The sequence below is a fragment of the Hemiscyllium ocellatum genome, unplaced genomic scaffold (assembly GCF_020745735.1).
Source record: "Hemiscyllium ocellatum isolate sHemOce1 unplaced genomic scaffold, sHemOce1.pat.X.cur. scaffold_663_pat_ctg1, whole genome shotgun sequence".
NCBI classification, from domain to species: Eukaryota; Metazoa; Chordata; class Chondrichthyes; order Orectolobiformes; family Hemiscylliidae; genus Hemiscyllium; species Hemiscyllium ocellatum.
The window spans coordinates 32,501-46,856 of record NW_026869158.1 but is presented as its reverse complement, the minus strand read 5'-3'; the positions used below and the strand labels follow the sequence as shown (position 1 = coordinate 46,856).

The 14,356-nt window shown below is 41.5% G+C and overlaps 1 protein-coding gene across 1 annotated transcript in view; it reads left to right on the top strand.

Moving 5' to 3' along the window:
* LOC132814077 (ETS domain-containing transcription factor ERF-like) overlaps nucleotides 1-14,356 on the top strand; it is a 209,293-nt gene that overhangs the window by 181,401 nt on the left and 13,536 nt on the right. The window lies entirely within an intron of this gene.

Sequence of the window (14,356 nt, the reverse complement as noted above, 5' to 3'; positions counted from 1 at the left end):
TGTGTATAACAGCATCTATATCAGTGTGTATAACTACATCTATATTAGTGTATATAACAGCATCTATATCAGTGTCTATAATAGCATCTATATCAGTGTGTATAACAGCATCTATATCAGTGTGTATAACAGTATCTATATCAGTGTCTATAACTACATCTATATTAGTGTATATAACAGCATCTATATCAGTGTATATAACAGCATCTATATCAGTGTGGATAACTGCATCTATATCTGTGTGTATAACAGGATCTATATCAGTGCCTATCACAGCATCGACATCAGTGTGTATAATAGCATCTATATCAGTATGTATAACTGAATCTATATCAGTGTATATAACAGCATCTATATCAGTGTGTATAACCATATCTATATCAGTGTCTATAACTACATCTATATTAATATGTATGACCGCATCTATATCAGTGTCTATAATAGCATCTATATCAGTATGTACAACAGCATCTATGTCAGTGTCTATAACAGCATCTATATCAGTGTCTATAACTACATCTATATCAGTGTGTACAACAGCATCTATATCAGTGTGTATAACCATATCTATATCAGTGTCTATAACTACATCCATATCAGTGTGTATAACAGTATCTATATCAGTGTCTATATCCGCAAATATATCAGTGTCTATCACAGCATGTATATCAGTGCGTATAACTGCATCTATATCAGTGTGTATAGCAGCATCTATATCACTGTCTATAACAGCATCTATATCAGTGTGTATAACAGCATCTATATCAGTGTGTATAACCATATCTATATCAGTGTTTATAATTACATCTATATCAGTGTGTACAACAGCATCTATATAAGTGTGTATAACAGTATCTATATCAGTGTCTATAACTACATCTATATCAGTGTCTATAACAGCATCTATATCAGTGTGTATAACAGCATCTATATTAGTGTGTATAACAGGATCTATATCAGTGTGTATAACTGGATCTATATCAGTGTCTACAACTGCATCTACATGAAAATGTATAACAGCATCTTTATCAGTGTCTATAACTTCATCCATATCAGTGTGTGTAACAGCAACTATATCAGTGTGTACAACAGCATTTATATCAGTGTCTATAACAGCAACTATATCAGTGTCTATCACAGCATCTATATCAGTGTGTCTAACAGCATCTGTATCCGTGTCTATAACTGCATCTGATATAGATACTGTTATACATACTGATATAATGTGTACAACAGCATCTATATCAGTGTCTATAACAGCATCTATATCGTGTCTATATTCGCAAATATATCAGTGTCTATCACTGCATCTATATCAGTGTCTATCACTGCATCTATATCAGTGTGTATAACTGCATCTATATCAGTGTCTGTAACAGCTTCTATCTCAGTGTCTATAACAGCATCTATATCAGTGTCTATAACAGCATCTATATCAGTGTATATAACTACATCTATATCAGTGTCTATAACTACATCTATATTAATATGTATGACCGCATCTATATCAGTGTCTTTAACCGCATCTATATCAGTATGTATAACAGCATCTATGTCAGTGTCTATAACAGCATCTATATCACTGTCTATAACAGCATCTATATCAGTGTCTATAACAGCATCTATATCGTGTCTATATCCGCAAATATATCAGTGTCTATCACTGCATCTATATCAGTGTCTATCACTGCATCTATATCAGTGTCTTTAACCGCATCTATATCAGTATGTATAACAGCATCTATGTCAGTGTCTATAACAGCATCTATATCACTGTCTATAACAGCATCTATATCAGTGTATATAACTACATCTATATCAGTGTATATAACAGCATCTATATCAGTGTGTATAACAGTATCTATATCAGCGTCTATAACTACATCTATATCAGTGTATATAACAGCATCTATATCAGTGTGTATAACAGTATCTATATCAGTGTCTATAACTACATCTATATCAGTGTCTATAACAGCATCTATATCAGTGTGTATAACAGCATCAATATCAGTGTCTATAACAGCATCTATATCAGCGTCTATAACTACATCTATATCAGTGTATATAACAGCATCTATATCAGTGTGTATAACTGCATCTATATCAGAGTCTATAACAGCATCTATCTCAGTGTCTATAACAGCATCTATATCAGTGTCTATAACTACATCTATATCAGTGTCTATAACTACATCTATATTAATATGTATGACCGCATCTATATCAGTGTCTTTAACTGCATCTATATCAGTATGTATAACAGCATCTATATCAGTGTCTATAACAGCATCTATATCAGTGTGTATAACAGCATCTATATCAGTGTGTCTAAAACTACATCTATATCAGTGTATATAACAGCATCTATATCAGTGTGTATAACAGTATCTATATCAGTGTCTATAACTACATCTATATCAGTGTATATAACAGCATCTATATCAGTGTGTATAACAGCATCAATATCAGTGTCTATAACTACATCTATATCAGTGTATATAACAGCATCTATATCAGTGTATATAACAGCATCAATATCAGTGTCTATAACAGCATCTATATCAGCGTCTATAACTACATCTATATCAGTGTATATAACAGCATCTATATCAGTGTGTATAACAGCATCTGTATCGTGTCTATATCCGCAAATATATCAGTGTCTATCGCTGCATCTATATCAGTGTGTATTGCAGCATCTATATCAGTGTCTATAATAGCATCTATATCAGTGTCTATAACAGCATATAACAGCATCTATATCAGTGTGTATAACTGGATCTATATCAGTGTCTACAACTGCTTCAAACATGAAAATGTATAACAGCATCTATATCAGTGTCTATAACAGCATCGATATCAGTGTGTACAACCATATCTATATCAGTGTCTATAACTACATCTATATTAGTATGTATGACCGCATCTATATCAGTGTCTATAATAGCATCTATATCAGTATGTATAACAGCATCTATGTCAGTGTCTATAATAGCATCTATATCAGTGTCTATGACAGCATCTATATCAGTGTCTATAACTGCATCTATATCAGTGTGTATAACAGCATCTATATCAGTGTGTATAGCAGCATCTATATCAGTGTCTATGACAGCATCTATATCAGTGTGTATAACAGCATCTATATCAGTGTATATAACCATATCCATATCAGTGTCTATAACTGCATCTATATTAATATGTATGACCGCATCTATATCAGTGTCTATAATAGCATCTATATCAGTGTGTATAACCATATCTATATCAGTGTCTGTAACGACATCTATATTAATATGTATGACCGCATCTATATCAGTGTGTACAACAGCATCTATATCAGTGTCTATAACTGCATCTATATCAGTGTATATAACAGCATCTATATCAGTGTGTCTAACAGCATCTGTATCCGTGTCTATAACTGCATCTATATCAGTCTCTATAACAGCATCTATATCAGTAACATCATCTATATCAGTGTCTATAATAGCATCTATATCAGTGTCTATCACTGCATCTATATCAGTGTCTTTCACTGCATCTATATCAGTGTGTCTAACAGCATCTGTATCCGTGTCTATAACTGCATCTATATCAGTCTCTATAACAGCATCTATATCAGTAACATCATCTATATCAGTGTGTATATCAACATCTATGTCAGTGTGCATAACAGCATGTATATCATTATGTATAATAGCATCTATATCAGTGTCTCCAACACTATCGTTATCAGTGTCTATAACAGCATCTATATCAGTGTATATAACAGCATCTATATCAGTGTGTATAACAGCACCTATATCCGTGTCTATAACAGCATCTATATGATTATGTGTAACAGCATCTATATCAGTGTCTATAACAGCATCTATATCAGTGTCTATAACAGCATCTACGTAAGTGTGTATAACATCATATAGATGCAGTTATAGACACTGATATAGATGAGTGTGTATAACAGCATCTATATAATTGTTTATTACAGCATCTATATCAGTGTGTATAATAGCATGTATATCCGTGTCTATGACAGCATCTATGTCAGTGTCTATAACAGCATCTATATCAGTGTCTATAATAGCATGTATATCCATGTCTATGACAGCATCTATATCAGTGTGTATAACAGCATGCATATCAGTGTCTATAAGTGCATCTATGTCAGTTTCTATAACAGCATCTATATCAGTGTGTATAACAGCATCTCTATCGGGGTGTGGAACAGCATCTAAAGCTGTGTCTATATCTACCTCTATATCAGTGTCTATACGGAACCTACAACAGTACCTGTGAGAGTGTCTTTATCAGTGACGATATCAATGTGTGTTGCAGTGAATATATCACCTTGTACTTTAGTCTCCATAACTTTGGTTTTACAATGTTTGTATCAGTTGCTGTCAGTGACTGTATCCGTGTATAATATTGATCTTAATGGTGCCTTCAACAGTCTCAATATAACTGTTTTATTTGTCCACATCAGTGTCTGTGTAAGTGACTTTCACAGGAATTGGAACATTGTCTACATTATTGTCTGTATCAGTTTTTGCATTAGTGTCTGTAATGGTGCCTATATCTTTGTGTCTGTCAGTATCTATAACACAGACTATAACAGCATCCATAACAGTATCTGTAATCGGGTCTACATCATTTTCTGTATCCATGTCTTTATCAGTATCTATACCCGTGAGTATATCAGTGGCGAGATCAGCGAATAGAGCAGTGTTTATATTACTGTCTCTAACAATGATTTTAACAGTCTTTAACTCTGTTTCTATCTATTTCTATACCTCATTGAATATGATAATATCTATTACATGGACTATATTATTGTCTATGTCATTGATTATTATAGACATTATTTGTCACTGTTATAATGTCTATCAAAGTATATATCAGTGACTGTAACAGTATATAACAGTGTCCAAACAATGACGATATTAATGTCATTATCAGTGATTATATTGCTGGCTGTAGCAGTCTCTATGACAGTGTATATTTTAATGTCTATGTTAATATCTATAACAGTGGCCATACCAACATCTAAAGCAGTGTTTATGTTCGTCACCTTTCCATTTTGTTTCTCAGTGACTATAGCAGTGACTGTAGTAGTACCTGTAACAACATCTGTTTCAACATCTATATAAGTGACTCTATTAATATCTATACTAGTTTCTGTGACAGTGTCTATAAATGTGACTATGACAGTGTCTGTAAGATTGTCTATAAAAGTTTCCATAAGTGTGTGTATCAGTGACTGTAACACTATCTCTATCTATGTCTGTAGAAGTGTATATCACAGTATTTATGTGTCCATTGTAACGTCCGTGTCAATCACTATATTAATCTCCATAACAGCGAATATGTTGGTGTCTATTTCAATATCTATAACATTGATTGTACTAATGTCTGTTTCAGTGACAACATCAGGGACTAGATTGTTCTCTGTAACAGTGTCTATAACGCTGTCTATTTTAATGTTTGTATCATGTCTGTTTCTATATTAGTGACTAACAGGGTCTATGACAGTGTTTATATCAATGTTTGTATCATTTTCTATATTAGTGACTACAGCAGTGTCCATATCATATCTATATGACCAATTATAGCACTATCTATCAGTGATATAACAGTGTCTGTAACTGTCAATAACAGTGACAATATCAGTGACTGTCACAATATCAATAAAAGTGTCTATCAGTGTTTGTGTCTGTGTCTGTGTTGTTTATATTGTCTATGGCAGTGTCTTGTGCTGTGTCTGTAACAGTGCCTATTTTTGTACCTTTAGTTGTCTCTATGTCAGTGTTATGCCAGTATCTATAGCAGTGCTTTTAGCAGTGACAAGAACAGTAAGTATAATGTGTCCATCAAAATGTTTGTATCAGTGACAATAAAACTAATTCAAACATTGACTGCTATTACAGATTGTGTAAAATTGATTACATCGATGATTATCACAAACTGAACACGTTGTCCTTACAAATGGTAGTAAGAAACAGTGACTAATAATGTTCTTGTCCTTGGCAATTACAGTAACGCTGTCTACAGAATGGATGGATTATATTGATGTGTAACATTAGCTGCTGCAGAACATACAGGAGTGTTGTTAGCAAACTCTCAACAGCCAAGCTCCATATGTCGTGTATGTGGCAGTTTGCAGGTTGTGCACAGGACTTAGCTTTAGTGGCAACAGCTTACCCTCAATCCTGACAGACTGCTCTAGGAGGAAAAAAAACATTCTCTGTCGTTGTCTTAGAACAATCCCAAAATGTCTATAAATTTGATGATGCCAATGATTGACACAGTCTAGTGGCTATAAGAGTGATTGTGATAGTGTTTAAAACACTGATTCTGAATTTCTTGAATAAAATTTGTAACGACAGTGTCAATGTTAGTGTGTATAACAGACTTTGGACAAGCACAATCCTTTAAAATAGCAAAGTGAAGGAACCTGCAAAAGTCGGAAAGATTTTGAGAGCTTTGGTGTTGAAGGAGATTTAATTTGTGACTACTTTAAATTGTGAAGTCAAAAAGTGAAAGGTTTTTTTGGATTACTGACTTTTTGTGAAGGTTCAGATGACTGAGGAAAGTAGGTAAGCAAAGCTTTTAAGAGAGAAAAGAGATGGAAAGATCTGGAGAGATTTTGTGTTATCTGAAGTTTAATTGATGGCGTCTTTAAATTGTAACATCAAAAAGTGAAAGTGTGTTTTTGGATTACTGACTTTTTGTAAAGATTCAGATAACTTTGAGGAAAGTAGGTATGCAAGGCTTTTAAGAGAGCAAAGAGATGGAAAGATTTGGAGAGTTCTTGAGTTATATGAAGTTTAATTGATGACTTCTTTAAATTGTAAAATCAAAAAGTAGAAGTTTTTTTGATTTACCAATTTTTTGTAAAAGATTCAGATGACTTTGAGGAAAGTAGACAAACAAAGCTTTTAAAAGAGAAAAGAGATGGAAAGATTTGGAGAGTTTCTGTGTTATTTGAAGTTTAATTGGTGACTTCTTTATATTGTAAAATCAAAAAGTGAAATTGTTTTTAAGATTACTGATTTTTTGGAAGGATTCAGATGACTTTGAGGAAAGTAGGCAAGCAAAGCTTTTAAGAGAGAAAGATAGATATTAGTTGCTAGATAATTTGGTTTGGAAGACACTTTGTGCTGAAGATTCCCTAGCAACAATCTCGAGACTATAGTTGCTGTGTTTTCTAGTAAGCTAGACAAGTAGAACTCTGGCTTTAATTTTCAAGAAAGTCAGCTGTAAAGGCATTCAGCTGACAGAGCCAAATTTCAGGATTATTAACTGACTACCATTTGAACTCAAGTCAGACTTGAAGATCTTCAATTACTGTATGACTTTCAGTGTCTCAATCCTGTCATTGGGAAGTCAGTTAGAATATGATAGGTCTTTCCAACTTTATCCTGTGAGATTGGACCCTTGAATCATTGTGGTGAAAATGTTACACACCACACAAATGCCAGACAATGACCATCACCAATAAGAGACACTCTACCACCCCTTGACATTCAATGGTATGACCATCGCTGAATACCCCACTGTCAACATCCTTGGGGTTACCATTGACCAGAAACTCAACTGGACTCACCACATAAACACAGTGGTGACAAGAGGAGGTCAGAGATTAGGGATACTGCAGTGAGTCACTCACTTCCTGACACCCCAAAATCTATCCACCATCTACAAGGCACAAGTCAGGAGTGTGATGGAATACTCCCCACTTGCCTGGATGGGGGCAGCTCCAACAACACTCAAGAAGCTCAACACCATCCAGGACAGAGCAACCCATTTGATTGGCACCACATCTACCACGCCTACATTTGTGGGCGGCACGGTGTTACAGTGGTTAGCACTGCTCCCTCACAGCGCCAGAGACCCGGGTTCAATTCCCGCCTCAGGCGACTGACTGTGTGGAGTTTGCACGCTCTCCCCGTGTCTGCGTGGGTTTCCTCGGGTGCTCCGGTTTCCTCCCACTGTCCAAAGATGTGCGGGTCAGGTGAATTGGCCATGCTAAATTGTCCGTAGTGTTAGGTAAGGGGTAAATGTAGGGGTATGGGTGGGTTGCACTTCGGCGGGTCGGTGTGGACTTGTTGGGCCGAAGGACCTGTTTCCACACTGTAAGTAATCTAAACTAAAAAAAAAATTCAATCCCTCCACCACCGGCGCTCAGTAGCGCAATGTGTACTATCCATAAGATGCACTGCCGAAATTCACCAAAGTCCTTAGACAGCACAACCACTTCCCTCTAGAAGGACAAGGGCAACAGATACTTGAGAACACCAGCTGCAAGTTCCTCTCCAAGCCACTCTCCATCCTGACTTGGAAATCTGCCATCGTTCCTTTACAGTTCTGTAATCCTGGAAAATCCTGGAATTATGGGTCAACCCACAGCAAGTGGACTGCAGTGATTACAGAAGGGAGCTCACCCCCACCTTCTCAAGGGGCACATAAGGGATGGGTTATAAATGCTGGCACAGCCAGCATTGCCCAAAGGTGCACAAATAAATAAACAGAATTTCAGCTCGAGCCTGCACATTGTCGAGGTCATGCTTGATATGAACATGAACTGATTCATTCGCGAATGCCGCTGAACTATGTCCAATCCTCAATGACCATCCCCACCTCTGACCCTATGATGGATGGAAGGTCACTGCTGAAGCAGTTGGAGATGGTTGGGCCGGGGACACTCCCCTGAGGGAGCTCCCGCAGAGATGGTCTGGAGCTGAGGTGACTGACCCTCCACCAACCACCTCCCTCTGTGTGCCCGGTATAACTCCCAACCAGCAGAGAGTGTGCCCCCGATACCCACTGGTCCCAGTTTGGCCAGGGCTCCGTGATGCCACACTCTGCCGAATGCAGCCTTGATGCCAAGGGTTGTCCCTCTCCCCTCCCCCTCTGGAATTCCGCTCTTTTGTCCATGGTTGAGCCAAGGCTGTAATGAGGTCAGGAGCCGCGTGACCCTGGGGGACCCCAAACTGGGCGTCACTGAGCAGGGTATTGCTGAGTGGGTGCTGTTTGATAGCCCTGTTAATGTCACCTTCCATCACTCCCCGATGACCGAGTGTAGACTGATGGGGCGGTAACTGGCCGGGTTGGATTGGCCCTGCTTTTCATGGACAGGGCATACCCGGGCAATTTTCCACTCTGCCCGGGTAGATGCCAGGGTTGGAACTGAACTGGAACAGCTTGGTGAGGACAGCAGCAAGTGCAGGAGCCCAGGTCTTCAGGACTCCAGCCAGAGTGTCGTCAGGGCCCACAGCCTTCCCAGTGTCCAGTATCTCCACCCATTTCTCGATATCACGTGGAGTGAATGGAATTGGCTGAAGCCAGGTCTCTGTGATGCTGGGGCCTACTGGAGGAGGCCGAGATGGATCACCCACTCGACACTTTGGGCTGAAGATCGCTGCGGAAGCTTCTGCCTTATCTTTTTCCCCGATGGGCTGGGCTCTTCCTTCAGGGAGGATGGGGAAAGGTGTGAAGCCTCCTGGACCCGGGAGTTGTTTAATCATCCACCAACCTCCATGATTGGATGCGCCAGGACTTACAGAGCTTAGATCTGATCCGTTGGCAATGCGGTCGCTTAGCTCTGTCCATCACTTGCTGCTTCTGCTATTTGGCGTTCTGTAGTGTGAGGAATACCTGGTGCATTCTCCATTGAACCAGAGTAAATCCAAAGGTCATGGCAGAGTAGGGAGGCCATGACCTTCGCAAGTTGTGTCCAATTCCCACTACTGTTGGTGGCCCACACTGCCTCCTGGAGGCACGATCTTGAATTACCACCCATCGTCCAAGTAAGCTGTCCACTTCCAAGCTGATGCGGGAAGGCCCAACAAACGCTGGCTTTGCCATCAATTCCCACATCCCAAGAAAGAAGAAAGGAAAATAAGCTTCCCGAATTGTCGGGGGTTTAGTATGGGCTGGGGGGGAGATCGTGCCTCAAATTACAATGGAGAGTAATCTCAATGCGAAAGCGGGAGTTTGTCTGCACGAGGGGTTTGTGTGCGCGTGTGGTGGTCACCCCTTACTGATACCATCATGGACAGATACCCATCTGCAGATGGGTAAGGATGAGTTTGAGCACATGTCCCTCACCACCTGCTGTAGACCCAGTCCAGCAGCGATGGCCTACAGGACCCAACAGGCTCAATCAGGAGCAGAGCCACTGGTGGTGGGGAGGATATTGCTCCCACACTGCATCCTCCACGTGTTGTTCCATACGGTGACATACTGCTTCGTCAGCCGCGGGTGCCTGGTGAAGAGCAGGAGGCTCCCTCACCTACGTTTTACCCGATGTCCTGGGGTTACTTTGAGGACTCCCCTGGAGAATTCCCTCTGACTGTATCCCACTGTGGCAGCACACCTGCTAGGACTGTCCCGCTGCCTGGACAGGACCTATCCAAGGATGGTGAGGGCAGTGTCTGCGGACATTGTCTGGAAGGTCTGATTGCGTGAGTGCGTCTATCTCAGGCTGTTTGGTTGACTAATCTGTGAAACAGCTCTCCTGGATTTAGCCCTAGCTCCCAGACGAAAGTAAGGAGGATTTTTGCAGTGTTGCTGTATCTGGTGCCGAACTCAATGCTGGCTTTTTAAAGAATTCATTTGTGGCAGGTGGGTGGTGCTGGCTGGGCTCAGCATTTATTACCCCGTCCCTAGTTGCCCCTGGAGCCGGTGGGGGTGAGCTGCCATCTTGAACCGCTGCAGTCCACCTGCTGTGGGTTGACTCACATGCCCTTAGGGAGGGAATCCCAGGATTTTGACCCAGCGACAGTGAAGGAACGGAGATATATTTCCGAGTCAGGATGGGGAATGGAGGGGAAGGTGCGGGGGGAACTGGTATTCCCATGTATCTGCTGCTCCTCATCCTTCGAGATGGAAGTGGTTGGGGGTTTGGAAGGTGCTGCCTGAGGACCTTTGGTGAATTTCTGCTGTGCGTCTTGTAGATGGTACACTCTGCCGTTACTGAGCGTCGGTGGGGGGATGGAGGGGATGGTACACACTGCTGTTACTGAGCGTCGGTGGGGGGAGGGAGGGGATGGTACATACTGCTGTTACTGAGCGTCGGTGGGGGGAGGGAGGGGATGGTACACACTGCTGTTACTGAGCGTCGGTGGGGGAGGGAGGGGGTGGTACACACTGCTGTTACTGAGCGTCGGTGGGGGGAGGGAGGGGATGGTACACACTGCTGTTACTGAGCGTCGGTGGAGGGAGGGAGGGGATGTGGTGCCAATCAAGAGGGGGCTGCTTTGTCCCCAGATGGTATCGAGCTTCTTGAGTGTTGTTGGAGCTGCCCCCATCCAGGGGCAAGTGGGGAGTATTCCCTCACCCTCCTGCCTTGTGCCGGGTAGATGGTAAGGAGTCAGGAGTGGAGTTAATCACCACAACATTCCTAACCTCTAACCTGCTCTTGTTGGTGCGTGTGGAGATTACAGTTCAGTTTGTGGTCCATGATAACTCCCAGGATGTTGACAGTGGAGGATTCAGTGATGGTAACACCATTGAATGCCAAGGGGTGGTGGTTTAGGTGGTCTCTCACTGGTGATGGTCACAGCCTGGCATTTGTGTGGTATGAATGTTACTTCCCAATTGCCAGCCCAAGCCTGGGGGTGTCCAGATCTTGTTGCATTCGGATATAGACTGCTTCAGTCTCTGAGGAGTCGTGAATGGGGCTGAACACTGGGCAATCCTCAGCGAACATCCCCCCCTTCTAATGGAGGGAGGGTCATTGATGAAGCAGCAAGAGATGGATACCCTGAGGAACCCCTGCCCAGATTGCCTCAGTAATATTTTTTGCCCTGTTTCTTTCCTTTTATTCTGGCTTTAAGAAAACTGAATAGTTTCCTCAGCCACTTCAGTGGGTATTTGAACAGCATCCACATTCCTGTATGTATTCATAACGTGCAAGTCAGACCCGATAAGGACTGGCGATTTCCTTCTGTAGGGTAGGAACACCCTCAGTGTGTCCTAAATGCAAAATTAAAGTCTCCCGCACTGTTTCTGGACATGTGACAGGATCCGTGGAATACTGGGACAGAGTAGCGAATGCCCTGAGAGAAATCTTGGGAGCGGAGATTGGATTGGCTCCAGCGTCTCGTCTCCTGGGCTTTACAAACCCTGCCCTCCCTGGATGTGCACGGGAGGAAACTATTCTCCGTTCTCTCTGTCTGCACAAGGAAAAATATCCGAGTGAATTGGGGAGCCGAGGGCCCTCGAATTGGCGCACTCTAATCATGGAATAAATATATCCCCCCTGACTTCCTCCCAAATATGGTGCACCAAAAAACCGAATTATTCTATAAAATACGGCAGCCCTTTCTGAACTATACCGACAACAGATATTTCGACCATATTGTCAAGGGCTTTTGTCTGGCTGTTGTAATGGCATTCTGGCTGGTCCGGGGGCTCTCAGGGGGAGAATCTCATATAAATAGGAGTTTTATTATGTCTTGATGTCAATCCTTTTAGAGTATGTATTTAATTATTCTGTTAATTTTCGCAAGTAATGTACACTATCCTATTTTTGTTTTGGCTGTCTGTAGGATAGATTAGTAGTTAGTTGGGTGTTTTTTTCTGCATCTTTTGTGTTTTGGTTATTATTTATTATATATATTAGATTAGATTACATATATATATATATGATTAGATTAGATTAGATTAGATTACATATATATATATATGTATATTAGTGTTTATGCTTGTTCGTATAACATTGTAATTTTGTAAAAAAAAGTTTAAAAATTTCCTTTTTTTCCAATAAAAATACCGAAGTAAAAAAAAATCACACAACACCAGGTTATCATCCAACAGGTTTATTTGGAAGCACTAGCTTTCGGAGCGCTGCTCCTTTATCAGGTGGTTATGGAGGAGTATAAGATTGTAAGATACAGAATTGATAGCAAAATAAATTATAGTAAATAAATTTTAGTGAATAAAGGAATTCCTGAAGAAGGGCTCATGCCCAAAACGTCGATTCTCCTGCTCCTTGGATGCTGCCTGACCTGCTGCGCTTTTCCAGCAACACATTTTCAGCTCTGAGCTCCAGCATCTGCAGTCCTCACTTTCTCCTTAAAGAAATTGAGGGTTTTGTTCAGAAAAAGAAGGAAGCATATGTCAGGTACAGACAGGATAGATCGAGTGAATCCTTAGAAGAGTACAAAGGCAGTCGGAGTATACTGAAGAGGGAAGTCAGGAAGGCAAAAAGGGGACATGAGATAGCTTTGGCAAGTAGTGTCAAGGAGAATCCTCCCACAATCCAAAGATGTGCAGGTTAGGGTGGATTGGCCATGCTAAATTGTCCCATAGTGCCCAGGGATGTGTAGGTTAGGGTGGATTGGCCATGCTAAATTGTCCCATAGTGCCCAGGGATGTGCAGGTTAGGGTGGATTGGCCATGCTAAATTGTCCCATAGTGTCCAGGGATGTGTAGGTTAGGGTGGATTGGCCATGCTAAATTGTCCCATAGTACCCAGGGATGTGCAGGTTAGGGTGGATTGGCCATGCTAAATTGTCCCATAGTGCCCAGGGATGTGTAGGTTAGGATGGATTGGCCATGCTAAATTGCGCGTAGTGTTAGGTGCATGAGTTAGAGGTAAACGTAGGGGAATGGGTCTGGGTGAGTTACCCTTCGGCGGGTCAGTGTGGACTGGTTGGGCCGAAGGGCCTGTTTCCGCACTGTAGGGAATCGAATCTACTCCAGGAGAAGTCTGGCTAAATTCCTGTAGAACCTCAACATGACTTCAGGACTCAAAGGTCTGACTAATGAAAGCGAAATGTCTTTTTGAAACCCCGTCTTGTTGTGGTACAAGCATTGAAGAATTCTGTATCCCTCAAGGCCCTCTGTTCGACAACGCTATCCAAGGCCCAACCATGACAATGTATCAGCCCGACCCATGTTTGTTCCACCTCACATTGATCCCTCTGTGACCTTAGAAAACCTTTTCCGCGAGGGATGTTTGAGAGGGTTTGGAGCTCAGATTGATGATAAGTCTGTAATTTAGCTCACTGAGCTTCAAGGTTTGTTTTCAGACGTTCTGTCACCATGTTAGGTTAACATACTCGGGGGCGGCATGGTGGCTCAGTGGGGTAGTGCTGCTGCCTCACAGGTTCGATCCCAGCCTTGGGGGCGACTGTCTGTGTGGGTTTCCTCCGGGTGCTCCGGTTTCCTCCCATAATCCAAAGATGAATTGGCCACGTGAAATTGCCCGTAGTGTTGGGTGCATTAGTCAGAGGGGAATGGGTCAGGGCGGGTTACTCTTTGGAGGGTCGGGGTGGACTAGTTGGGCCGAATGGCCTGTTGTCATACTGTAGGGAATCTAATCATCAGTGAGAGGTGCTGGTGG